This window comes from Podarcis melisellensis, assembly GCF_964234715.1.
Source record: "Podarcis melisellensis genome assembly, chromosome: 1".
Lineage (NCBI taxonomy): Eukaryota > Metazoa > Chordata > Lepidosauria > Squamata > Lacertidae > Podarcis > Podarcis melisellensis.
Genome location: NC_138528.1, coordinates 28,778,604 through 28,805,785, shown reverse-complemented (window position 1 = coordinate 28,805,785; position 27,182 = coordinate 28,778,604). Strand labels below are relative to the sequence as shown.

General features: G+C 43.5%; 2 long non-coding RNA genes across 8 annotated transcripts; one reads left to right on the top strand and one right to left on the bottom strand.

Moving 5' to 3' along the window:
• Positions 1 to 2,816: 2,816 nt before the first annotated feature.
• Positions 2,817 to 18,419, top strand: LOC309372724. 6 transcript variants are annotated; one of them, XR_014169642.1, is made up of 5 exons: positions 2,817 to 3,231; positions 10,643 to 10,880; positions 11,880 to 11,997; positions 14,444 to 14,509; positions 17,843 to 18,419. It is a non-coding gene; the product is annotated as an uncharacterized lncRNA (long non-coding RNA). The 6 variants fall into 6 exon arrangements; XR_014169643.1 differs by having other exon boundaries at positions 2,817 to 3,284; positions 10,643 to 10,857; XR_014169644.1 differs by having other exon boundaries at positions 2,817 to 3,284.
• Positions 17,783 to 21,632, bottom strand: LOC309372800. Of its 2 annotated transcripts, XR_014169689.1 has the most exons (3): positions 21,064 to 21,632; positions 20,487 to 20,553; positions 17,783 to 18,042 (listed from the first exon to the last, which is right to left on the bottom strand). It is a non-coding gene; the product is annotated as an uncharacterized lncRNA (long non-coding RNA). The 2 variants fall into 2 exon arrangements; XR_014169690.1 differs by lacking the exon at positions 20,487 to 20,553.
• Positions 21,633 to 27,182: the final 5,550 nt, after the last annotated feature.

Sequence of the window (27,182 nt, the reverse complement as noted above, 5' to 3'; positions counted from 1 at the left end):
GGGAAAAGGTGGGATATAAATAAATATAATGATGATAATAACTATTATTCTTATTTTTATTAAACCCTCTGCTCAACAGTTGATGATTGGAGGGTTCAATTTTGCTCATTTTGACTGTGCCCATGTGCTGGGCACTGGCATATACAAAGTGCAACACAAGGAAGTTTGAAAGCCCTCTGTTTTAAAACAATGGCAGACATTTGAGTAAAGCAGGGGTGAAGGGACACTGTAAGGAAATGGATGGTTTTAAACAATGGCAGAGAGCCATTGTGGTGTAATGGTTAGACTGTTGGATGGATTATGACCTGGGAGATTAGGGTTCAAATCTCTGCTCAAGTTCAATGGGTGTTCATTGGCCATTTACCATATCTTAGCTTAGCCTACCTCACAGGGTTGTTGTGATAATGGAATGGGGAGGAGAAGAACCATGAATAGCGCCTTGAGCTCCTTGGAAGATAAAGGTGGTATATAAATGCAACAAATAAATAAATAAAATTTGAGTGGAGCAAGCAAGCGAGCCACAGAGGGGGAAATGGTGGCTTTAAACAGCAGCAGAGGTTTGAGTAAAGCAGAGTTGGAGAGACACTGAAAGGAAAATAGTAGCTGTTTTAAACAATGGCAGAGGTTTGAGTAGAGTGAGCAGGAGGAACTCTTGAGGCAGACAAAGTGCTGGTTTAAAATAAGGTTTGAGGGTGAGAAGGGAGTTGGGAAAGGCTCTGTTGTGTTAGCTTTTTGGTGTTAGCTTTTGTGTTGTACCCATCTCTGCTATTTCTCCTTGTTACTAACCTCAGTGCTTCTCTCTTCTGAATCCATTCAGATCTCTCCTGTTGTTTTAATCACCACCTTCTGACTCTCCATGAATCTCCTTTCTCACCACGCCACAGCTGCTGCTGCTGTGAAACCTGCCTTCTATTTTGCTCCCCTAGCCCACCCTGCAAACCCAGGATTGTGATGAGGCATTACAAATCCTCCAACAGGGGGCTATGTGATGACACCCTTACATTTTCATTATATGTAAGACTAGCGCTATGGAATCTGCCCATGGAAAAACCCCTCCACCAACATGGTTATCATGTTCAATGGATATTATTATTAATAATAATTTATTATTTATACCTCGCCTGTCTAGCTGGGTTTCCCCAGCCACTCTGGGCGGCTTCCAACAGAATATTTGTCAGGGGCTCAGGAGCAGAGGCACAGGAGAGGGAGGAAATGGAGAGCGAGGGGGAGGAATCCGAGGGGAGCGTAAGCGATGACAGTGGTCCGAGGAATTCCCTGAGTTTCTCCAGCGAATCGGAAGATTAACAGAAGGGGGCGCCCATGGCCAGAGCAAGGGGGGTGCCTAGGGGGACACCCCAGGAAGAAGGGGCCAGAGGGGACTCAGAGAGCAGCAGTTGGAAATCAGGACCAGCTTCCCCACCAGAGCGCAGTGGGGGGGAGGAGTCCCAGGTATCGGGATCAGGCTGCTCACCACCAGCGAGAGGAGATGAGTCAGGATTGACCACGCCTCCATCGGAGAGCGCGGAAACAGTCGAGAGGAAGGTTGGAGGCTGGGCGTGTGCGCCAAGTTCAAATGTACAGGCGAGCGGCACAGCAGGTAGCCCGGATAGGGAGCCAGGTCCTAAAGCCCGCCGGAAGGAGGGACAAGAGTCAGGGGGGTCAGCGTCAGAAGAGTCCAGAAAGAAGGAGACCCCGGGGGGCAGAAGGACCCAGAGGAGGAAAGAACAACGGAAGAGGTGGAGTAAGGCTAGAGTCTTAAACTGGTGTACAGGGGGCGGAGACTCAGACGGAGCTTCGCCGGTCTAGGTTCTAGACGTAGAGCTGCACGCTGCGGCTTGTAAATGGAAACTGAAATTCAATAAAGACTTTTGTACATTACAACCGGCTAGCGTTGGTCCTCTGTGAGCTGGGACCTGGAGGCAGCCCAGACAATATTAATAAAAAAGCGATAAAACATCAAACATTAAAAACTTCCCTAAACAGGGCTGCTTTCAGATGTCTTCTAAACATCAAATTGTTTATTTCTTTGACATCTGATGGGAAGGTGTTCCACAGGGTGGGTGCCACTACTGAGAAGGCCCTCTGCCTGGTTCCCTGTAACCTCACTTCTCACACTGAGGGAACTGCCAGAAGGCCCTCAGAGCTGGACCTCAGTATCCGGGCTGAACAATGGGGGTGGATACGCTGCTTCAGGTATACTGGACCGAGGCCATTTAGGCTTTAAAGGTCAGCACCAACACTTTGAATTGTGCTCAGAAACGTACTGGGAGCCAATGTAGGTCTTTCAGGACCGGTGTTATATGGTCTCGGTGGCCACTCCCAGTCACTAGTCTAGCTGCCGCATTCTGGATTAGTTGTTAAAGAAGTGCCTAGCTATTCAGAAAACAATATAGGACAAAAGTTGTTACTGGATACTGCCTGACTTAATTTTATTTATTTATTCAACTTACCTGTTACCCAATAACAATAATTCTCTGGGAAATGCACGAAAAACAATTGAAGCAATTTTAAAACTCCAAAACCCACACAAGTAAAATTCTATATGGCAGCAGTAATGCTAAAAACAATCATTTTAAATCAGAGAAGAAATCTAAAAATCATGGCAAACAGCAATTAACCTAAGGTGTAGGAAGTTCCACTAAATAAATAACCATGTGAAAACACAGTGTGGAGAATTGCTGTGTATATGGCTGTCAGTTGATGTTTTGTGCTTTGAAGTGGATTTCTATGGCAATGTCAGGGCACAACTGTCAAAGTCTAAGGCCTTGTGCTGTTCATATGTTGCAAGACTGCTTAGTGGTGGCTTCTTGGTGACAGGTTCTGAAAGGGGAGAAACAGGCAATCACTTTTAATATTAATAGGCAGGGTTGGGATCAGTAAATTTTGATTGGTCCGGGGGGGAAAAAGAGAGACTCTGATTAGCTGTATATTCAAGCCAGTGAAGAAGAGGCAGTTAACTGTCAGTTGGGAGATAACTGTCAGTTGGAAAACAAAGTTGGGGAAGTCAGTTGACAAGGGAGGTGTGAGGCAGAGGCCAGAGAAAGATGAGGTGAAAGTGGAAAGATGAGGCCCGAATATTAAGCTGTTCATTCCCAGTGCATAAACAATACTTTGCTGGTAAAGATCGGAAAAAAGGAAGCAGGTGGCTGAGTTAGGCTAGGAGAAGCCTAATGTCTTACCACAACCAGATTTTTTAAATTAGCCAAACTGTACAAGCAGCCGGATGTCCAGGTGACGAAGCTATGGGATCATAAGCAGACTGTCCTTAGTAGTTGCAATGGGTTGTGAGTTAATTCAGCTGTGGTTTAGAGAATTTGGCTTGAAGTAAAAGCTGTTTAACTGTGGGAGGCAGTGGAAAACAGGAGTGCCTGGAGTGCTCTGGTCCATGGGGTCATAGAATCATAGAATCATAGAGTTGGAAGAGACCACAAGGGCCATCAAGTCCAACCCCCTGCCAAGCAGGAAACACCATCAGAGCACTCCTGACATATGGTTGTCAAGCCTCTGCTTAAAGACCTCCAAAGAAGGAGACTCCACCACACTCCTTGGCAGCAAATTCCACTGTCGAACAGCTCTTACTGTCAGGAAGTTCTTCCTAATGTTTAGATGGAATCTTCTTTCTTGTAGTTTGGATCCATTGCTTCGTGTCCGCTTCTCTGGAGCAGCAGAAAACAACCTTTCTCCCTCCTCTATGTGACATCCTTTTATATATTTGAACATGGCTATCATATCACCCCTTAACCTCCTCTTCTCGAGGCTAAACATGCCCAGCTCCCTTAGCTGTTCCTCATAAGGCATCATTTCCAGGCCTTTGACCATTTTGGTTGCCCTCCTCTGGACACGTTCCAGTTTGGCAGTGTCCTTCTTGAACTGTGGTGCCCAGAACTGGACACAGTACTCACGAAGTCACGAAGAGTTGGACACGACTAAATGGCTAAACCAGTGTTTCCCAACCTTGTGCCTCCAGCTGTTTTTGAACTACAATTCCCATCATCCCTGACTAGCAAGACCAGTGGCAAGGGATGGTGGGAATTGTAGTCCAAAAACAGCTGGAGGCACAAGGTTGGGAAACACTGGGCTAAACAACAAAAAAAGCTGTTTAGAGGCTGGTGTCAGCAACATTGTCTCTCAGTCTGTAGAAACTGCCATAAAGTGCATGCAAGACACCAGTTTGAATATCAGTATTGCCTTAAATACACAAAACCCTTTAATAAACAATATTCTCAACAGGTCATACTATATCCAGTGCTGGTGTCCATCTCATGCTTAAGCCTATTGCACCAAGCTATGAGGAGGATTTTAAAAGGAATGAGCAACTGTGGAAAAGGGTCACCTTGAGGAACTGAATTATTGTGGCAGGGAGATCCATGGAACCCAAAATATAAAATTTAGAAAGCACGAATACTCAAACTTTATAAAAAGTAAGATAGTTTTCCTGTACATGGTGGGACTCGTCTCTCCCCCCCCTGATAATGCCAGAGATTTTAAAAGTGGGGCTTAAAAGATCAGTGAAACTGAAGAAACTCTTCTCAGGTACTGAAAAGACATTAAAAGGGGGTGCCAGGCAAAACAGTCTGGAGGAAGCATTCCATAAATGGGGGTCACTTCTAAAAAAAACCCTTTTGTCTTGTGGCCACCCATATTATCTCAGCTTGTGAGAATCTTCTGTTGGTGATCTCAGGGTTCAAGTAGATTCGCCATGTTCCCAAGTTGTAAAAAAATATTTAAAGGTCAGAATCAGCACCTTGGATAGGACTAGAAACATTGCAGGAGCCAATGAAGATGAAAAAAATGCTGGCATAATATTACTGGAGTGTCTAGTTCCAGTTAGTACTCTTGAAGCCACATTCTATGCCAAATGAATTTTCTGGACCATTTTTAAAGATAGTCCCCACCTACAATGCTTTGCAACAATCTAACTGTAAAAAGTCTCCACTGTTCTCACATCATTTTACTGGTGCTTCTGGCCTATGATGAAAGCGGATTATGCATTCTCCCTCTGCATCTCTGCTACTTTGTTCATTGTCTCTCAACTATGCTTCTAGAGCAAAAGCACCAATTTGCACCACCAATCAAATGTGTTCCCTGAAAGGAAAGGCGCCAATGAGAAAGAGCAGTTGCTTTCATTTTCATCCTGATCTCTGTGGAGCAATAATGGAGTAAATAAAATATGTTTCCCCACTCGGAGAAAAAGAGTTGTAAAGTAGAAAGCCAAAGTAAATATACTATACAGGGACAAATAAAAGGTGTCTGTGAGAAACAATTAATTGGCATGTTACTAGCACATGGGGATTTTAGTTTCAAATCTCTTCTTCATGTTTATATAGTCATTCTGATGCTAAATCTCACCTTCAAAAATCATGCCCGGAAGAGCTTAGATGCTAAATGTTACCTTCCTTAATGACCAGCCTGGCTGGATGAGGCTCTCCAAATTGTGCTGCTATGCTGCAGAGGTTCACTTCATGGTGATTAGATGAATGCCTGGGAGGAGAGGAATGTTTTCACTTGGTGCCTAAATAGCTCCCTGGGGAATGCACTCCTCAAATTGGGAGCCACCACAGAAAAGGCAAGTTCTCATGTTGCCACCCTCTGGACCTCTCAAGGAGGAGGCACCTGATGAAGGGTCTCAGATGATGATTTCAGGGTCTGTGTTGGTTCATATGTGGAGAGGTGATCCTTGAGGTTCCAGTTCTTCATCCATAAAATGAGAATAAAGACACCTATATCAGGATTATTGTGAGGAAGAAAGAAGTTATATACCAGCCTGTCAAGTAGAAGCGTTGAAATAACACAAAGAGGCAGGCCAGGTTTAGGTTACACGATTGTAGTTAACGTCAGGATACACCCTGGGGCCCAGGCAGCCCCTGGGATGAGACGAACCTCTCTGGGCGTCCTCCTGGTGTTGCACAGTTCTGGGATGTCCATAAATCATCAGTCCTGGCATGCTCCAGTGACACGCAGCAAATGTCTACATGCATACTCACTCAGCGGAGATCAGCAGAAACGAAGTGGAGAATTGTGTCCTCATTGTGAGCTTTTATTTAGCAATATTTACAGGACAAACAGTCAGGACAAACAGTCAGGGTGTTCTCTCACTTCAGCTCTGAGAGAGAACAGAAAGTAAAAAGTACACAAACACAGAAAGCGGAAGAGACAAGGCTAACTTCCGTTCTCAGGCTTTTCCAAGCCTAGAAAATAAACACAGGCAAGTGATGTAACAATCACACACCCAGCAACGGAGGACTGATATACTAACAGTTCTATCACATGGAGAGTGATTGAGCTTTTATAAAGGTATGTCATGAGATGTGCCAGATTCTGCAACATATGAACTGTATTGTAGCATAATGAAACTGTCTGCAATACAATTTGAGGAAAGAAAAGGGAATTACCTAGGATGGTGATTAACTAGAATATCAGCAATGATAAATATTTATCAATTTTATTCACTGGGTTTCTAAAATCCAATTAAGGCCAAAACCTAGTTGATATTTTGTTCATCACCTTTTCTGTGGCTCTCAACTGCGTAACTTCAGAAATATTAACACAAATGTGACTGCATGGATATAGGTAATCTTCAAGAGGATTAGACCTTTTCTGAAGTATAAGAGCCCTTCAAATGCTGTGGCAACTTAGGAAAGCTTCAAAGTCACACATTTTCTAAATGGAAAGTAGGTGCAGCAATGACTACTATATATAAGGGGTCCAGAGTGGCAATTGCAAACACATACACATTGCATATATGTATGGCTTTTCTGTCTGTAAATATGGTCTCTGTTCACTGGGAAGTGCCATCTTCTGAGCACACATGTACACAGTAAAACACACAAATTTGTGTGGGTGGGTGGATGACTGTTACACATGTTTTTTTATGTGCTTAGCAGAAAGTTTTCAACAGCCCAACTGGCTCTCATGGCCATATACCAGCCATGTATGTCGTCTTGTCAGTGGGACTGATAAACCGCCCATTTTTGCTACCTGGCTGGAATTGCAAAACCAGGGGTTTATCCAGCACAAGCCACATGGCTGGTAGGCAGATTTCAGCTCATATAACTCAAATTTATAACTTCTGAGTTGTCTTTCTTGCTCTTATAGCTTTAGAATGGAATTGTCTTCAAGCGGAACCTCCTTTACAGTCTCGGTTTACCACTTGCGTACTTTATGAAGTATCTCCTGCTCTCCGATGTTTTTACTGATTCTTTTAGTAGGTCCTAAGGGTGGAATAACTGGGAATTTGCCAGGGTTTTAATACTGGAAAAGGACTCACCCCTCTGATAGTCCTTCACGTCTTACTTTCCACAGATTCTCTAAGCAAGTCAGAAGGATATCAAGAGACCTCTCAGTTTGCACACTCCACCTTTTCCACATGGGGGTCCATTGGGCTAACGTATCTGAGGAACCCCCAAATCCTGGTTCTTGAACTGTCCTTTAGGGTGAGGAAAGAAATATGGCACTTTCTGCCGCTTCTATCAAATCTCTTGACATGGAAGATGCAGCCTGTTCATACTATGTCTGCTTGGGTTATGCTTTTATTTAGGATTAAGAAGAAAGGAGAGATATTCTATTGTGGTCCTCCATGCCAACATTTTAAAAGTCACTTATCTCCCTTTACTTTATTATTAAAAATGAAGTTCCATGAAATGTATATGCAACAATATTTTATAGCTCTATAACTATCTTGACAGCTTCCACAACCTCACCTATAATGCTATATTGGCATTTCCTTTTGCATATAAGCTTTACTATAGACCAGCCATTTTCATCCTCCATATAATATTAGAGGTAGGTTGCAATTATCCTCCAGATTCTTTCTAATTTCTGATGAATTACCTGTAGTTGGTCTGTCCAGTGAGCACATGTCAGTTCAACATCCAGCAGTAAAGCATCTGCTTTGCATGCAGAAGATCTCAGGTTCAATCTCCAGCATCTTTACATAGGTCTGGGGGAGACCCCTGCCTGAAACCCTGCAGAGCTGCTGCCAGCCAGTGTAGACAGTACTGAACTAGATGGATCAATGGTCTGAACTTGGTATATGGCAGCTTCATATGAAACAGTTCACTCCTATGCAAAGTTAAACTCACTGTTTTCAATGAGCTTTGGCATGTCTAACTGCCTAGGGCTGTAAAGGTTCCTGATTGCAAATGATCTCAGCACTGGACTAGCTAGCTTGCTTTAACCTGTTTGAAGAGAATATCCATGGCAACCTGTGTGATGTCATAAGTCTTTGTGCTGGAAACACCAAAGAAGGGCCTTGCCAAGTACACAGGCAACTAAAACAGGTGATGTCAATAAGCTGCCAATAGTTAAACTAAGGAAGGAATATTGCAGGTGAGCTAGATGGACCAGTGGTCTGGCTTAATATAAGTCATGTCCTATGCACCTTCAGCAAAACTTCAGCAAAAGGACTTGCCAATTTACTTTAATGAAGGGAGAAGCTCCTGTCTCTCCATTCTGTGGCTACGAACGAGGAAGCCCTTGCAGACGTAAACATTTCTTGTGTGCACTGGAACCCAGTAAATGGAGATAACTGTGGGATTGTGATGACTGATTCATAGGATGTTTGCAGCCCCAAAGTACAGCAATTACCTGTTGGTAACCAAGGGGGAAAATGTTGTTTGTATAAACACACAGGAAGCCTGCTGCTTGGGTTTACAGTACTTTTGTCCACAGATGTATCACTGTACCATGATTTAGGTAATATTAAAAATACACACATAGCAAAGTCTTAAAGAGGTCACAGATCAATTATGCCTTGGTCTGCTTTCTTCTGAACTAAGTCAGGATGGGCAGGTAACCTAGATCTGAGATAGAAATCTATAGTAGGGGCTTAGGTTCCTATAGCGAACTAATGCAACATCATACTGCAGAGCCATTTGCAATATCTCTGTGATGCAGCCGAGCCAGCATATAATGTGGAGTAAATGTTGTTTAGTAAAAGAAAGAACACTGATAAATGTCTGGCCATTAAGGTCAGCCCATGGAGAATGAAACAAGAAACTGCTGTGAAGAGGGAAATAGAGGCGAGGGAGGAGGGAAAAGTTTAAAATTCAGCACCATGGACAGTAGCACTCACATTTTGGTATAATGGAGTTTGCACAAAGCTTAATTTTCAGTCTTACATGCTGAAGCACCATAATACAACAGTTATTTTAAGCCTCTTGGAGCTTTTCTAAACTCTTTGTGTGCCGAGTGCTTGCCACACGCCCACCTGTTTTCAATGATTTGGGCGGGGGGGGGGGTAGAGAAATGGAAAGAATTCTTTGCAAGAGCACTCAACAAAATGACAGGTTTAATAATCTGCACTTAGACAGCACTTTTCATCCAAGGGTCTCAGAGATCTTTATAAATATTCATGCACTTTATACATATTTTCAGCCAATGTACCCTCCCTTTCCTCCATCCCAAACAAGTAAATATAACCCAATTCCCCTTTTGCAGATCTGGAAAGGCAGACTTGAAATTCAGGGAAAGTGAAATTTAAAGTGCAACCCTCTGTATATCTATTGAGAAGTATGTCCCATTGAGTTCAGTGGGACACTTGCTCACAGGCAAACGTATACAGGATTGCATCCTCAGAGTGACCAAGCAATTCTTGTGGAGTCACAAAAAAGAGTCAGCTATAAAGATAGGAACAGAAATAGGGTGGGAGATAAGAAAATAGGCTTTTTCTTTTTACCAGTAGTTGGCAATCATTGGGACATAGGGTCATGTAGTGTGTAATACTGTGGCTTTTGTGTAATGTCAGCAATAAATGCACAGTTTTATCAGTAACTCTTTATAGCAGACTTTAATGTGCAGCTTTGCAATCTTGTAGTTCTAGGTTGCATAGGAAGCTGCTATATACAGGGGCAGATTATTTGTTCATCTAGCTTGGCATCTACTCTGACTGGCAGTGGCTGTACCAGGTTTCAGGCAGAGGTCTTTCTCATTTCTGCTCCCTGATCCTTTTAAACTGCATATATCATGGACTGAACTGGGCATGTTTTGCATGCAAAGTGTGTGCTGTGCCACTAAGCTGTCTTTCCCCATAGCTTCATTGCCTTCCAGTCTCTTTCCAAGCTCAATTCAAAGTGCTTTTCATTAGTTTTAAATCCCTAAACAGCTTATAGCCAGGATACTTAAAGGACCATCACCTCCTACATTAGCCTGCTGGTCCACGCAATGAGCTAGGAGACCCTAATATATGCACTGCTGTCATCTGATGTTTCGGAGTTGGGAACACATGAAAGGGTATTCTCTGTTGTTGCACCCTTCCCTGGGGGATCCTTGGTGATTTATGTTTCATCAGGTCATTGACCTGATTGATAATTGACCCTGGCTCCTTTATGCACTGACTGATCCATTTATCTGTTATGCTTATGTTTTCTAAGAGAGCACGGCATAAGCGGTAAGACTGTCACACAATTAAATAGTTGGTTAAACACATTAGTCAAATTGATCAACAGATTAAACTTGTACAAATCTGCATGTGCATAAGTCCCATGATTTGTAAATAAAATGCTTTCTGAATCAATCTACTCAGAAGTAAGCCCAACTAATTTCAATGGGACTACAAGGTAATCTGCAGAACTGCAAGTATACTCAGAGTGTTCTTTTCCCTTGGTGGTCAGACAGAATAATCACCATCCTTTCTTCTTTCCAGGCTGACTCCTCCAAAAGCAAGACAAGGACCAGCAATGGTACTCGCACACACAAAAGCTCTAAGCCTCCATGCCTGCAACTAAGCCATGCTCCCAGTTCTGTCAAGCAACTGAGGAGTGGGCGGAAGAGAGAGGAAAATGGAAGATACCAAGATGAGAGTGGGGGAAATGGAAAAGGCTTCTTCTAAGAAGATATCCAATTAATTTGGAGAGATTTGTAATCATTTCGAACAAGCAAAAGTAATCATTTAGACCAGATGTTTTGGACTGTAACTCCCATTAGCTCCAACCAGGATGTCTGTGCTGGCTGGGGATGATAGGAGTTGTAGTCCGAGACATCTGGAGAGCATCAGGATGGCAAAGCCATTTGATCAATTGATTAAACATCACAGCCCTAATGATAATTTATCCCGTTCCTTTGCTGGTAATATTGTGATTAGGATATATCAATTCAGCACTAAGAAAAACCTGTTTAGACATGCACTCACAGCCTTGTTGACTTAATCCTAGAAATTCCTAAGAACAGATTATTATTAATTAGAAGTTATCGACAGCCTCTTTATTCCAAATGGTATCTTTAAATTAAGCCAGTTTCAGAATACCTAACTCTCTGGTGGGCTATATTTTCTATCTCCTTCAGTATCAGGATAAATTCCCAAGGGAGAAATAGAATTGTTTCTTACAGTGAACAGGACAGGAAAGGACGGCACTCAGAGACAGTGGCACTGTTTAATCAGATGCAATACACTTCTAACTTACTTTGAAAAGGTGCACAGCTTTGCACAATTCACTATCTCTAAAACCTTAGTTCCCCATCTGGAAAATGAGACTAAAAGTGACCTGCATTACTATTTTGTTATAAAGTCAAGCAGGCCACAAGCCACTGGGAAGTTGTTCTGCACAAAGTCCCCTTCCAAAAACATTGTACGATGACATTGTGCAGCTCCTATTTATTTCAATGAAATTTGCACAGAGGAGTCCCTGGTGGATTGTGCCCATGGGGTGTGTGTGTTATGCACATTAAAAAGTGTCATGGGCCTGGAAAGGATGTGAAAGCCACATAAATGCATCCTCGGGGCAAAATGGCAGAACAACGAAAGCTTTGATGGATTTATGCTGTGAAACAAACTCTTTAACATTCACTGTTCTTCACAAAAGCTACCCTTCAACGTGGACTTTGTCTCTGCTGCCTTGCCTAAGGCAGGCTGCCCAGCTTTTATCCATTAATGTTCATTGCAGAATCTCAACCCCTTTAAGAAGTGGCAGCGAGCTTGTAAATCCTGCCATCCGATGAGCTGTGCTGTTGCAGTGTGTCAACTCAATGTGTGGAAGGGAAAACAGATGTGCTAAGTAGAGGGTGGGTTTGTCTCTCTCCTTGTTTACTGTGTGGTTTATCTCCTCTTCAGTCTTCCTCTTTCTGTTTAAATATTCGATGTCATTTTGTTTATTTCTGTGACAAATGATTTGGGGTTTCATTTCCAGAAACAGAAAAGTGTCAGCAATGCCAGCATTGTTGGGGCATCTGTTCCTTGCTATTAATTAGTTCCTTTCCCTGTTTGCTTGCCTGCTTGCTTGCTTGCCTCCTAAAAACAGAGGTGCCTACATCACGTAACTGTCATTTATTTGTAGCAGCAGATCCATTTCCTTGAGACTGTCTCTCTGGCTGCTTTTCAGTGCCTACTTGTGTCCAGTCTCAGTGAAAAGTTTGTGGAATTTGAAGCCACAAGATGTGATGGTGGTCAGAAGCTTAAAAATGCACTTCGATAGATGCACAGAGGATAACCAAGCAATCTGCTGGTTGGGAATCTGAAAGCCCTGGGCTTCATCCTGGTCCACCAACAATAGTTCTGTAGCACCCAAACCATTGGAACATAGGAAGCTGCAGTGTACTGAGTGAGAATATTGGTCCACCTAACTCAGTGTCATCTCGTAGCAGCTCTCCAGTATTTCAGACAGGGATTCCCTCCCTGGCTTACGGATACTGAACCTGGGACCTTCTCAAAGCAAAGTAGATGCTCTATAACTTAAGTACAGTCCTTACCCAATTGTTTTTGGGATGACACAAAAAGCGTGCTAGGGGCTGTGATTATGTTCCTACTTCATTCCTTCCCACTGGAATTAGTTAGAAGGAAATTACTTACACAAGGGCAGGCTTGTGGCATGTTTTGGGTGACCTCATGGAATGCAGAGCAGGTAGGATTTGATGTAGGTGTGCTCCTCCCCTGTGCCATCTATGCCCACTCACATTGCTTCCCTATTTTCAGGGATTTGGAGGGTGGCCTAGCCGGCAGAGCCTTTGTGTAGCATACAGAGACAATTTTGCAGGTGGGGTGGGTTTGAACTCCAGAAGTTCTCTGCCTTATCCTAACACCCTTCACTTGATGGAGCATTGAATGTAGGATTGCATCCTAAGGCCATCAATGACTACTAGCCATAATATAGCGCCTCCAGGTTTGGGGGAGGTATAGCCATCAATACAGCTTGCAACAGGAGAAGAAGGTGGTTGTCTTCATGTCCAGCTTGTGAACTTTCTAGATGAATCTGACTGGCCAGTATCAGAAACAGGGTGCTGGATTAAATGAACCTTTAGTCCACCCTAGCAGGGTTCTTCTTATGTACAAAGGAAAGTCATTACTGTAACTGGCTTTAAATAAGGCTGGAGCAGTGTTTTTTCAAAGCTTGATTTCTTGTTAATGATTAAAGTAATTACCCCAGTTTATGAACACTTCTAGGGCTTTCAGCTGGCAAGTGGTCATCATCTTGAAGATAATAAAACCCAATTTGTTTGCTTATTAAAAGCATTTATATCCTGTCTTTCCATCCCCAAAAGGGCTCTCTAGGCAATTAACAACCACCTTAAAATATACCATAAAATTTAAAAAAAGAAACCTGAAACAGTAGCATTAATACCAAATTATCAGCAACAGGCAAAATGTAAACAATTTAATATAAAATTATCCAGACTAATGCATGTCTGAGTAGCAGCATCTGTCCTCTAAAGCAGGGGTGGCAAACCATTTTACACTCAAGGGCTGAATTCCCTTCTGGAAAGCCTTCCAAGGGCCACACACCACAGGCAATAGTGAGAGTAATGAATGTAAATTTACCTTTGTGCAGTGGGGTAGTTTCTATCCACACGTACATATCCCTCTCTCCTCATCCAGACAAGTAAGAGGCATTAACAGAGTTCAATGACACATTCTAGCCAGGCAAGAACACTTTGGGTTCCCTACCCCTACTCTAAAGACATCGAGGGAGAACATTAACTAGGCTTCCTGTGGCAAGGAATTGCATAGCTACCTGAAGCTTTGTGAGACACAAAGCAGGGCTTCCACTAAGCCACTGACCTAAGCGGTCAGGCCAACTTAAAGTTATCGGCACCAGCATTTATTGACACCAGACAAGAATTCCATTCTATGGCCACATTCACACCACACCTTTAAAGCACTATGATACCACTTTAAGCAGTTGTGGCTTCCCCCAAAATAGTTCTGGGAGCTGTAGTTTATTAACGGTGCTGAGAATTGTTACGAGATACATTTTCCCTAAAAACCCTAATTCAGGATTGGGGAGCCTGGGTGTCAGTGGACACCAGTGTCACTGGACTACAACTCCCTTAACCCCTAGCTATTGGCAATGATGGCTGGGGTTTATGGGAGTTGTAGTCAAAAAAAGTCTGGCAGGGCATGTGTTCTCCAACCCTGCACAAAACAGACTGGGTTCTGGGTATGTTAAGGACAATTTTTTCTTATATGAAACTGCCTGACAACTCTGTCCTGCCATTTCTCTGCCCTTCTCAGCAGGTATGCACAAGAGACAGAGCCCTTTCTGCTATGACGCCCAAACAATGGAATAGTTTTCCCAAAGAGGTACACCTAGCCCTGCCTTCCTCTTCTTGACAGACAGTGTGTTGTCCCAGCGAGCTCCTTAGAAATGCTGCCATACTAAATATTGTATACTGAATCTGCTGTAATTTATTATTTTATGTTGTTTTTACGGTGTTTGGACTGTGCATATTGTAAGATACCTTGGCTATATTGTGTGCAGAAAGGTGAGATGCAAATCACTGGAAGGAAGGAACAATGGGCGGAGGCAAGGCAGTAGGACAGAGCTAGGTGAGAATCAGTATTACATCTTGTGTAAATGTCCCCCATTTCCCACCCTGTCCTTCAAGACCTTATTCCACATCCAAACATGCAACCCCAATGTATTTTGTGGACCTTTTGCTTAAGGGGATTATAAAAATACCACTCAGGCCTTTTCAAGTGAGGCATCCTCTACTAACCAAGTGTGAGTTTCTCAGCTCTTTGTGGGGTATGGTAGAAACTACGCTACAAGCAAGCATTAGTCATATGGAATCCCTTCCTACTCTACCTACAGAGCAGATTTTACTGAGGGCTAGTAAAGACAATTGCACGTAAAGAAAAAGAACAAACCTTCTGGCATTAACAGCTGCAGAACTGAGTCAGTGGAATCACACAGAAACACACTTTTTTTAAAAAACAACACAGTCCCACACTGTTATATAAGTTGCTGAAGGCTACAAATGTTAACCAGAAAGTTGAGGGGCTCTAGGATATTACATTAAAATTCAAACGTTTATACTCATGAGGACAAAGTATCTGATTAGGAGATGTCCATGTGGAAGATTCATTAATGACTAAGAGATTCATTTTACTAGGGTTCATCCACACTTCCACTTGTGCCCTGCCTAGAAAGCACTGGTCCGAGAAGCTTTCCTCTTGATGCACATTTTCTAGGTCTGAGTTCGAGTGGTTTTCCCTTTGCCCCGCTCCTTTCCAAAGGAAAACCCATTCTTTAGTGATAGATCATAACAAATGGCCATCTGGGAGAAATCCAAATTGCTGCTTGCTCCAATTGAGTGGTAAAGAGTGGTATTCCCCAGGGGAAGACGTGGGTGTTGCTGTGGTCTCAACCACTGAGCCACTTGGGTTTGCTGATCGGAAGGTTGGCAGTTTGAATCCACACAATGGGGTGAGCTCCCATTGCTCTGTCCCAGCTTCTGCCAACCTAGCAGTTTGAAAGCATACCAGTGCAAGTAGATAAATAGGTACCACTGCGGAGGGGAAGGTAAATGGCGTTTCCATGTACTCTGGCACTCGTTACCTTGTTCCGTTGCACCAGTAGCAGCTTAGTCATGCTGGCCACATGACCCGGAAAGCTGTGGATAAACGCCAGCTCCCTCGGCCTGAAAAGTGAGATGAGTGCTGAACCCCATAGTTGCCTTTGACTGGACTTTACCATCCAGTGGTCCTTTCCTTTTCCCTTTCCCCAGGGGGGAAGCAGCAGAACAAGAGGAATAAGCACCTACTCTTAATAGCAGACTTGGAGAAGAGCAAGGCCAGAATAGATGACGGAGACCACATGTTTACTAACATACAAGCTATGTGTAATGTAGTCAGTGCCAGCCTTAGCCATTTTGCTGCCTGAGGAAAAGGACAAGACAATGCTCTCCCATTCCACAGAGGAGGCAGTATGTCTCTAAATACCAGTTGCTGGAAATCACAGTGGGAAGACTGCTTAGGTCTTGACTTTGGGCTCCCCATAGGCTGCTGTGAGAACAGGATGCTGGGCTAGGTGAGCCACTGGCCTGATCCAGAAAGGCCGCTCTTACATTCATATACGATTGCACTATATGTGTCTATGTGGGCAAATGAGATCAAGGACAGTGAGAGCAAAGAGGAAGGGAAGATGTACAAAGAAGAAGAGGCCAAGTTCCAAAGAGTATCAAAGGAATACAGATATTTAGTAATATTAGCATATTGCATGTGTTGCTGGGATGGGGCAGTAAATTGTTCGGCTGCACCATACATGCATTTCAAAGCAAATAATGATTACATAGGATTCAAAGGCAATGAGACCAAGGACAAAATGAAGGCAAAGGAGGAGGGAAATAATTTTGAGAAGATCAAAGGAACACAATTGTGTCAATCAAAAACTGCAAGACTTAATAAAAATCAGGGATACGTTTTGAACACAATATTAGGTCAGTTGTTTTGGCTCAACTTTATAAAAAACTCATTCTTTACTAGGTAAAGATTCATAGCATAAGTGGCTTAAATCTGCCATAAAGGTCATTGCAAGCTGATTTAGGGTGATATTCATTGCTAGTCTTACTTAGATCCCCTGAAATAAATGGACATGGGCAAATTTAGGTTCATTAATTTCAGTGAGTCTATTCTGAGTAGGACTTAGTTGAATATCACCCATAATATTCCATGTCTGTGGATTTTATGCAAATTTAATAAAGTGTTTTGTTTAACAATGAAGATATCCGGATGCTAACTTCATCCACCCAGTTGGCAGATGGAAAACATAGCAAAGGAAATTTAAACTGGGCTGATTATTCAAAAAACCATCCTTTATGGATGGATGCATTTGTCAGTGTCAGTTTCTCTCGGTTTCTCATTTTTCCAGTCTTAAGTTTTTCCTCTCCTCCAATTTCTGCACACTTCGTTTTTTAAAACATGAAAATTCATGTGGGTGGTATGCAACTAAGCTTTCCTCAAAATAGACCCATTGAAATCAGTGGACATGATTAGGTTCATGAGATTAATTTCAGTGGGTCTACACTGAGTAAAACTTGGTTGAAGGCCACCCTGTGCTTTTTCGTGTGCATTGCTCATTTTTTGTATGCATTTTTGCCCGTAATTTCCCTCTAATAAAATGCAGCCCTATATGTTATTTTCACCAATGTGCAAAACTTTACATACACTTTCCCCAGATATAGAAGTTGTCATATGTATGCTCTGATTGAAGAAGTGCACTGCAAAATTCAGAGGTGTGAATTTCAAAGGAGGGCGGTGTTCCGATTTGCATATTGGGTCAGGAAGTGTTAACTTGGTAGGTTTGCATTAAAATGCACACTAAACAAATGTATCCCCCCCCCATCTCTAAAACCCATCAGATTCAGCAGGTGACTGTGGAATAGCTTAAGAGGAAAGCCAGGTTGTTTAGGGATTTAAAACGGATTCTGCAGCACTGCAGGAAGGAGCTCCGCATGACCATGTAGAACATGGACAAAACATGAGGAGACAGATCTCCATTTAAGAAAACAGTTGCTCTTTCCTCTGATGCCACTGGTATTAAGGATAGTAAGGCAACTATAGGACCAAACTATATCTGGTTGTTTGTTTGTTTTTTAATTTAAGTGCTCTTAAATTTTTCTTTGATGGTTTCAGCTCTTCTGACTGCTCCACCATTTGGCAAGCCCACACTGACTGCTTTGCAGATGCCGCAGTGACGTTGTCCACAAATGCTTTGTAGACTCTATGGAAACATATCACTAGCCCTCAGCAATGGCAGCCATCAGCCAATCAGATTGTTATTGGAGCCCAATGTTCTCAGCCTTGAGGAGCATCTATTTATTGGACTGTTCCATCTGAGTGAAAGGAGGGGAACACATGTTTCATATTAATCTTCATTTCAACTAAGTTGTTTTAGCTCATGCTTTATTATGGCACTTTGTAACAATGCATCAGTAACAGCAGCCCCGGGGCAGTGCTTGCGTGCAGCAGGCTGAGTGTCTAAACTGCTCTCGAGACAGTCTCTAATCACACACAATGAGGCACTCCCTGGTGCACCATATGAATTTATAATAGCAATTTATATGATGCCCTGAAGCATGATTTGTATTTGGTCTGGGATGCTGGGGTTGGTTTGGGAGGGGAACTGCTTACATTGTCCTTTCTTTCACCACATTTATATGGTGCCTTTAAAGCACAGAGGGCAAAAACCTAAACATACACTCCTGCATTAGTTGGAATTTCGGTCAAGTCTTTTATTTCTAGTGTGTAAGCACCAAACTGGACAAAAAGCTATTTTTACAATTAGCAATTGCAAGTAACAGATCTTTAAAAGATAAATGGCAGGTGTGGGGGATGGATCTGGATTGGTATCCTGAAGTGATTGGGGGCTTAATCCTTCCCCTTGCTGCACTCCCAGTTCAAAGCCAGTTTCCCAGCTCTCCTATTTGCGTTGGAGGAAAAGCTCCCATCTATGCCAATGGGAGCTTTTCTTCCAATGGAAATAGCAGGTCCTGGGCAGCCTGATTCAGATCAAGAGCACAGTAGGGCTTAAAGGGGTAAAGCCTTCCCTACTCTGCAATGGGTGCCCTGCACCTACTATTTATAAAGCCATTCTTTTACAATTAGTATTCTTTTAAAATTGGTATCTTTCTAATTTGGCCTTAGGGACATAGGAAGTTGCCCAGGGCCGGCCCACACTTGAGGTGAGGTGAGACAACTGCCTCCTAAGAGAATTAAGATAATTTCAGCAAGTGTAGCTTGGCCTGGGAAGACAAACAAAGTAAACTTTCCATTAAGTTTAGCCTGCACAGGGCTTGCTATGTTTAGGCTAGTTAACATTGAAATTGTAACTTCAGTAGCGGCTTGAACTTCAGGGCCCGGAGGGGCCCCAGAAGCAACTTTAGTGCAATTGCTTTAAAAAATTGGGACTAGTAGATCCAATTTGAGTCACATTGATTTGAATCAAATTGATTAATTTTTAGTTGTATATATTTCAACAATCCCAAAGTTTGAGAGTCAGTAGCACAGGTGTTGTAAAAGTGTGTTGAACTGTCATGAAACAATCCCATTGAAGAAGAGAACAGTGGTTGTCCAGAACTTCTTGCTGGTTGCGAAGGGGCCCCTATGACAGTTCAGTCTTCAGGCCCCCAGAAATGTAGGTCTGCCACTGGGGAGAGGAGACACCAACTTGTCCTCAGGCAGAAACATGTCCTTGACTGATCCTCTAAAGGTCTTTATCGAAAGAGGATCCTTTTTGAATGCTTGCAAAGGATGTCAGGATGACCAAGGGGGAAAGAGGACAGGGCTCCAGTGTCTTTGACACTTGTACTCTTTTCAACTACAGTGGCATCTCGGGTTACATAGGCTTCAGGTTACAGACTCTGATAACCCAGAAATAGTGCTTCAGGTTAAGAACTTTGCTTCAGGATGAGAACAGAAATCGTGCTCCAGCGGCGCGGCGGCAGCAGGAGGCCCCATTAGCTAAAGTGGTGCTTCAGGTTAAGAACAGTTTCAGGTTAAGAACGGACCTCCAGAACAAATTAAGTACTTAACCAGAAGTACCACTGTAGTTTGTAATCCTTTTTGTAAGTATAGGTTATCTCACTGCATAGCTTCACCTGTTGCAATGTGAACTTCTATACACAGTTACTATAGACACACAAATTCTTATCTCCTTTGCATCGCTTCTCATCTAAAGAGTGCCATCTTTTAGAAAAAAGCAACATCTGTTCCTTTTCTGCTTGCCATGCTGTTATTGCACGCACAGAGCCTCTGTCAGAGAAACCAAAAGCAGCCCTATCTGAAAGCTCAGCTTGCTTGGTTTCAACAGGTTCTCCAGAGATTTGGATTTACTATGGTACCACCAATTAATAAATGATAACTTTCACAGATGTAGTCCCCCCCCCCCCAATTATAATTCTGGGTGAAGCAGCCAGTGATTCCTACTATACAGCTGTTAAAAACCTGTGTGCTCTGCCACATGAATTTAGGAATCTTATGTCTCCCAGCCTTGTTCTTTCCATATAATTCCACCACTACCCTCTCTGCTCCAGGCCTGGCCTGAGGCCTTATTGTCCCTCTGGCTTTCTCACACGTTAACCACCCTGCCGGCTTAAAATAGGATTGCCAGGCTCAATATTAGACAGAGCTGCTGGGTCTCCAATATTTCTATAAAAGGAGAACAGTCCAGCTGACCAATCCTGGGAGAATCTAGGACTAATCAATCCTCATGCTAAAGAAGCTGCATCTTGTCACTAACTTCTGAGAGGTTGGTGAGAAAAGGAAGTAGGAATCTAACCTGTGGTCCTCTACAGTTTCAGAAGGATGTCTCTCTGGGAGGGTTTATTTCTTACTCGCCAGATCTCCTACCAAAAGCTTGCTCATTACTTTCTGGCATTTTAGTGGTTCATCATAAAGTACTTGCCTACTGTGGCTTTGTGGTTTTCCCCTCTGAAGCTGAGTCATCCCTATGGGATAGTAGCTACTTTCCATCCCTTGCTAGAATTCTCTAGATCTTGTAGTCCCACAGCCTCCACCCTACCTCTGGGTAAACTGAGAAACCTCTGAACAGAAAAAGAACAGAGACGGGGAATCTGAGGCCCTCCATTTGTTGCTGGATTCCAGCTCCATCCCCATCCAATATGACAATGGCCACTGAAGACAGGAGCTGTAATTCAGCGGCATCTGGAGCAGAGGCAGATTTAGGGCACCATGACGGGTTCTCCTTTACAGGGTGCCAAGCCGAGGGGGCTGCCTTCCCGCCTCCTTTCCAAAGCCTAATTAGCACTTGCCCAGCTTTGAGAAGGAGGTGGGACGGCTCTAGGACCCTGCCAGAGCCCTTGCACCTCCTTCCCAAAGCCCAGCACCTCACTTACCTGGCTTGGGAAGGCAGCGCAAGGGCTCTGGGGGCATCAAATTTTGGTCTGCCCCTGCCTGAAGGAGCATATGTTCCCCCAGGTTATCTTCTTGGTCTTCAGTCAAATATGGCCTGACTATGGAGAAAGGAGAAGGCAGGCAGGCACTCTTGGTTGTCTTTTCTTACAGATGTCAAGTGCTAGGCAACTGAAACTGCCACACATATCTTGTGGTGCCTAAGGTACGCTGCATCCCATGGTGGTAATACATTAATTTGAGGGTGGCCATAGCTAAGTGGAAGAGCATCTGATGCTTTCTATGCAGATTCAATCTCCAGCATCCCCATGAAGGGCTGGGACAGACTCCTGCCTGAAACCCTGCAGAGCTGCTACCAGTCATTATAGACAGTTACTCAGCTAGATGGACCAATGCTCTGGATTTGGTATGTGGCACCTTCCCATGTAGCAGTTCACTCCTGCACTGAGTTAAGCACAACTAACTCATTTGTTTCAATGGGCTTTGCCACGTCTAACTGATCAGGGATGTAAAGGTTCCTAGTCCCAAAGGATGTCATATAGCTCTGGGTTAACTAGCTCAGTGTTTCCCAACCTTGGGTCTCCAGCTGTTTTTGGACTACAGTTCCCATCATCCCTCACCACTGGTCTTGCCAGCTAGGGATGATGGGAGTTGTAGTCCAAAACCAGCTGGAGACCCAAGGTTGGGAAACACTGAACTAGCTTGCTTCAACCTGTTTGCCAGAGAATATCCATGGCAGCCTTCTGTGATGTCATAAGTCTTTGTGCTGCAAAGAGCAAAGGATGGTCTTGCCAAGAACACAGGCAAGTGAAACAGGTGGTGTCGGTTAAGGAAGGGATATTGGAGGAAGCTGTCTTATCCCAAGTCAGACTATACATCCATCCAGCAAATACTATCTACTGGCAGTGGCTCTCCAGGGTCCCAGATACAGGTATTTCACATCATCTGTACCTCCACCTTTTTTAAATGGAAGTTGCCAGGGATTAGGTGGAGGAACTTCTGTGTACAATGTACATGCTGTATCACTCAGCTATGGCCCCAGCCCTCAGTTAATGGAGCATGAGAACGGAATGTAACATTTTGAGGATCCTAGGTAACTTCTCCTGAAGACCATCTGAAATACAGTTGGTTCACCTTCTTGGCGTCACCTGTGGCATTTTCCCATGAATGAACATTGATCACCTTTTAAACTGCAAAAAGAGAAATCAACCCAGGCTTTAAAATCCAGGCAGCACTGAAGTTGTGGTTAGCATCTGCCTGTGTCAGGAGACAGTGGAGAACTGCTCCTTCGGGAGTGAAGTCAAACTGTTGGAGAGTTACAGCACCTGCTGTGGGTGTGGAGACTGATATGGGAGAGACATGTTTTGTTGCAGCTGGGGCAGATGAAGGAGTCTGGTTGGGCTGCTGCAGATGTACCATTGCATTTCTTCTCTCTGTGTTCCTCCCAGTGGTCACTCATCTTCTGGTCACTGCTGTGGATACACAACCTGACTGATTGTCTCCAGGAGCTGCGGTCGTCTGCAAGGGATTCCCACAGGGTGGGGTTAATGTTGCCAGCCTTCATGTCATGTTTGCAGAAGTATGCCTGTCTCTTTAAGGAACTTATAAAAGTGCTCGAAGAAGCAGACCGATATGGAGCTGAACAGAAGGATAATAGCGGCAGGAAAGTAGCCAGGGGGGAGAAGAAAAGAGATATTAAGGGCCATTTGGAGACTTGTCATTTTTGCATTCTTATAAATGCAGGTGTTTTTTTTTAAGTCCGCCCCCCCCCCCAGTCCTGCAGGGAGTGGTGGGGATAGATAGAACATTTTATGTATGTATCTGTTTATTTAACTTTTATTTCACACTTCTCTTCCAAAATGGAACTCAGGGCAATATACACATGGTTCCTAGGTGATCACCAATCCAGTCACTGACCAGAGCCACATCTGCTTGGCTTCCACAAGGATTGGTCTCACATTCCTCCAGTTCATATCCTGGGACATACAGGCAATCTTGCTGGGTGAGAGCAGTGCTTTTTTTTTCACCCCAAGAAAAATAGGTGCTGGAACTCACCATGAAGTTGTTACAGTAAGTCGCAGGGTGACTCAAGGCAGCCCTGAACAGGTCAAATAAGTGCGCCCCTGCCTTCCTCATTCTCTTAGATGACTAGGGCCCTCGTGCAAACCTGCGTGTGTACAACAGTAGACACCTGGCTGGGAAGCTTAAAGCCCACTGCCACTACATGGGATACGGATTGAAGAAAAGGAAATACAAATTGCTCCTGCCCTATAGAACCTTGCTCTAAGATGCCCTAGAGTGGCTCTGTTGCTAATATAGGCCCTGCATCCCCTGAACTTAGGAGTTCTTAAGCATATTGAACATTACAGGTGAAAACACATACTAAATCTGCACCATGGAAAACTCTTGTGAGCCAGTGTTGAGAGCAGCAGATCTCTTTCTAGGATGTACTGTGTCTCCCAAACTCAGAGATGCTGCGCCAAAACAGGGTCAAGTTAAATGGCTTGAATTCACAGCCTCCGACTGTGATGTCATGAGCACATGATCAAAAGTCCATTGTAAGCACAAGTAAGGGATTATGACAGGCACATATGTACCAGACATATGTTACTTGTATGGAGTGTGGAGTATGCAGGTGTCCAATTTCTTTCTGTGTCCATAAGGTTCTGCGTAGCAGCAAGACTTACGTCTAAGGGGGGAGGGGGACCTGAGTGTCAGTACAGTTATAGCCAGGATAAAGTGACACCTTTAAAAGCAGTGAGAAATACAGAGGGTGATGCCACACCAAGGAAAGTAAAATGCCTGTGCTGGGTGGCAAATTTAGAGACCATTAAAAGCCAACTGCCAGCCATTAAGATGAGAGCCTTCAATTGGGTGCCCAATCAGAGCACACACCAAGGGTGAGCCATGTTCCCTCTGAGGTAATTGGTCAGGGGCTGCATGACTGTAGCAGTGGGCTGAGCTGTGCCAGAGCCCCAAGTTAGTGGGGTCAGAGGTAAACTGGGTGGTGTCTATTAAGAGTTTTGAAACTATGTACAGTGGTACCTCAGGTTACAGACGCTTCAGGTTACAGACTCCGCTAACCCAGAAATAGTACCTCGGGTTAAGAACTTTGCTTCAGGATGAGAACAGAAATCGTGCTCCAGTGGCGCGGCAGCAGCAGGAAGCCCCATTAGCTAAAGTGGTCCTTCAGGTTAAGAACAGTTTCAGGTTTTTAACGGACCTCCAGAACAAATTAAGTACTTAACCCGAGGTACCACTGTATGTTACACTTGGGTTGTCCTGCCCCACCAGGAATGCTACTAAAGGAGCACTATCATCTTTATCTCCTCTGGTGGTACCTCAGTCATTCACAAACTAAATAGCCATGTTCTTTCCAGAAAGCAGAGCAGCTCTGGGCTAAAAGCCCCCTGACAGATATTTGTCTTCTGGTGATTTCTCCTTGTGCTCTCTCCTTTCACCTTTCCCTCCATATCTCCCCCTGTGCACCCAATAAATTGTTCTAGGGGTTTCTCCAACCCTCTAGATTAGATCTGGGGACAATGTGTGTTGAGGGGGGGAGGGGGAAAGCCCCACTATGCAAGCAGGAATCCTTGTAGTATCAGGAAACAGTAGATGAATGCAGCCCAATGACTGTGAGCCTAACGGGTCCAATGATTGTGAGCCTAATGGGAAATATACACGTGAAGTGGTGTGCCCAGCAGTAGCTTGAGCCAGTAGTCAGTTCCGATTACAAATGAACCAATGCACCCCTGCAGTATTTTCACATGTGCATTTACATTCTTGCAGGCATATGCATCATTCAATGCCAGTCGCACTCACGCACAAACACGCACACACACCATTTCCATAATCAAGACCCCCATGGGTTTGTTTTCAGGTGCCGTCTCACATACAGATGCAGGTATATTGATAATCCTTCCTATTATATCCCAAACAAAATGTTGCATTATCAAATAGCATCGTTTATGCCATGCAAAGTTTTTTTTTGTGTGTGTAGCTATTAAACAAATGCAATTGAGTGCGCTGGGAGGAGGTGGAAATGGATTGCAAATCAGGGGTAAAGAGATACAGCCTGTGAGTCGGCCAGAATAATTTCTGAACTGGACCTCCTGCTGGAGTGAAAAATGACGTTTACAGGAGAGAGGCTTAGAACTAATCTTCTGAAATGCTGGTAAAGTGAATTCTTTCCAGGCTCTGCTGTGATTGCTCTTTCTCTGTCTCTGTTATTCCTTATTATTGTAATGAGTTCTGCTCTCTGAAGTGGGTAAGGTCACCATCCAGATAAGATCAGTTTCAGCTGCCACAACGGAGATGATCCGATCACAATTTGGACCTGCCACTTCTAAATTCACCTTGGGTATTAGCTTCTGGAAAGGAGATACTAAAAGTGCTAACTTGACAAAAGTGGGTGGGAAGGCAAAAAAAAAAGGGAAAAAAAGTATGGACAATAAATAACCCAGGTACCCTTGTTCTGTGACTTGAGCATTATCATTAGAAAACCTAGATATAACAAATAATCTGGAACACCTTGCTTTCCATTTCACAAAGACGTTTGGCAGTGTTAATGCTCTATCAGTGATTCAATGGATGATGTTTTAGAAACAAAAAGGCCAACTTTCAGAATACTAGAGGGAGCCATTTTCTAATGGGACTGGACCAAATGCAACCCAGGACACCATCTGAAGCGCCCACCTCAAAATATCTGTGACTTGTAGTAGTATCTCATTCCTTCCTTCTGCCGTTTCATTTTCAAATGTGGAAATGGTTGGTTTCTAGTTCAAGACACATACAAAGTTCAGCTAGGGATCTGTGAGGACAGAATGACATGCTATTATTTGAGCCACACATGGGGTTCCCAACTTCCCAATCCTGAATTTGTCTTGCAATGCTAGTAAGAACATGAGAAGAGCCATCTGGGTGAAGCCAATGGCCTATCTAGTCCAGCATCCTGGTCTCACAGTGGCCAACCAGATGCCTGTGGGAGACCTGCAAGCAGGCTTTCAGCCCAAGCGCTCTCTCCCCTCCCGAGGTATTCAGAAGGTATTCAGAAGGATTACTGCCTCTGATTGTGGAGGCAGAGCATAGCTAGCACAGGTTGTAGCAGTTGATAACCTTATCCTTCACAAATTTGTTTTAACCTCTTTTGAAGCCATCTAATTTGGTGGCCATCACTGCCTCCTGTGGGAGCAAATTCCAAAGTTTAACAATGTGCTGCGTATCAAAGAAATTCTTTAATTCGTCTGTACTGAATCTTCCAACATCCAGCTTCATTGAATGGTCATGAGTTCCAGTGTCATGAGAGGGGAAGAAAAACTTTTCTGTATCCATTTTTTCCATGTTGTGTATCATTTTCTGAATGTCATGTCATGACTTGTCTTTTTTCTCAACTAAAAAGTCCCATATGCTGTGACCTTTCCTCATAGGGGACTAGCTCCATCCCCTTGATTATTCTGATTGCCCTTTTCAGAACCGTTTCCAGCTTTGCGATATCCTTTTTGAAACGAGGCGACCAGAACTGTATGTTGCACCATAGCTTTGTGAAATGGCTTTATGATATTGGCCGTTTCATTTTCTTCTCTCCCCCCCCAAATAATCTTTATTAGTTTTTCAATTAGATACTCCACATACACATATTGTATTGCATTTTACTTTACACTTGCTCTTCAGAGCTGCCTTCCCTCCTTCCTTCTTCTGGTTTTTTATATCACATATATTTTTCTCACATTATTTTCTTCCATTTTGTATATTGTTATTCATTTTCCATATTTGTCCATAGTGTATCTATAAACAAATAAGTCCTCGTGGTTATACAATTCTTGTTGTCTGTCTGTATGCATTTACAACTACTGCTAGTTATATTAGTTTCCTTATACATTTTGCTTCTTATTATTTTCATTATCCATCACTTTTCTTAATCTTTCCCGTTATAGGGGACTAGCTCCATCCCCTTGATTATTTTGATTGCCCTATTCAGAACTGTTTCCAGCTCTACAATATCCTTTTTGAAACGAGGCAACCAGAACTGTATGTTGCACCATAGTGTTGTGAAATGGCATTATGATATTGGCAGTTTCATTTTCAATGCAGGGAAGAGGTAACT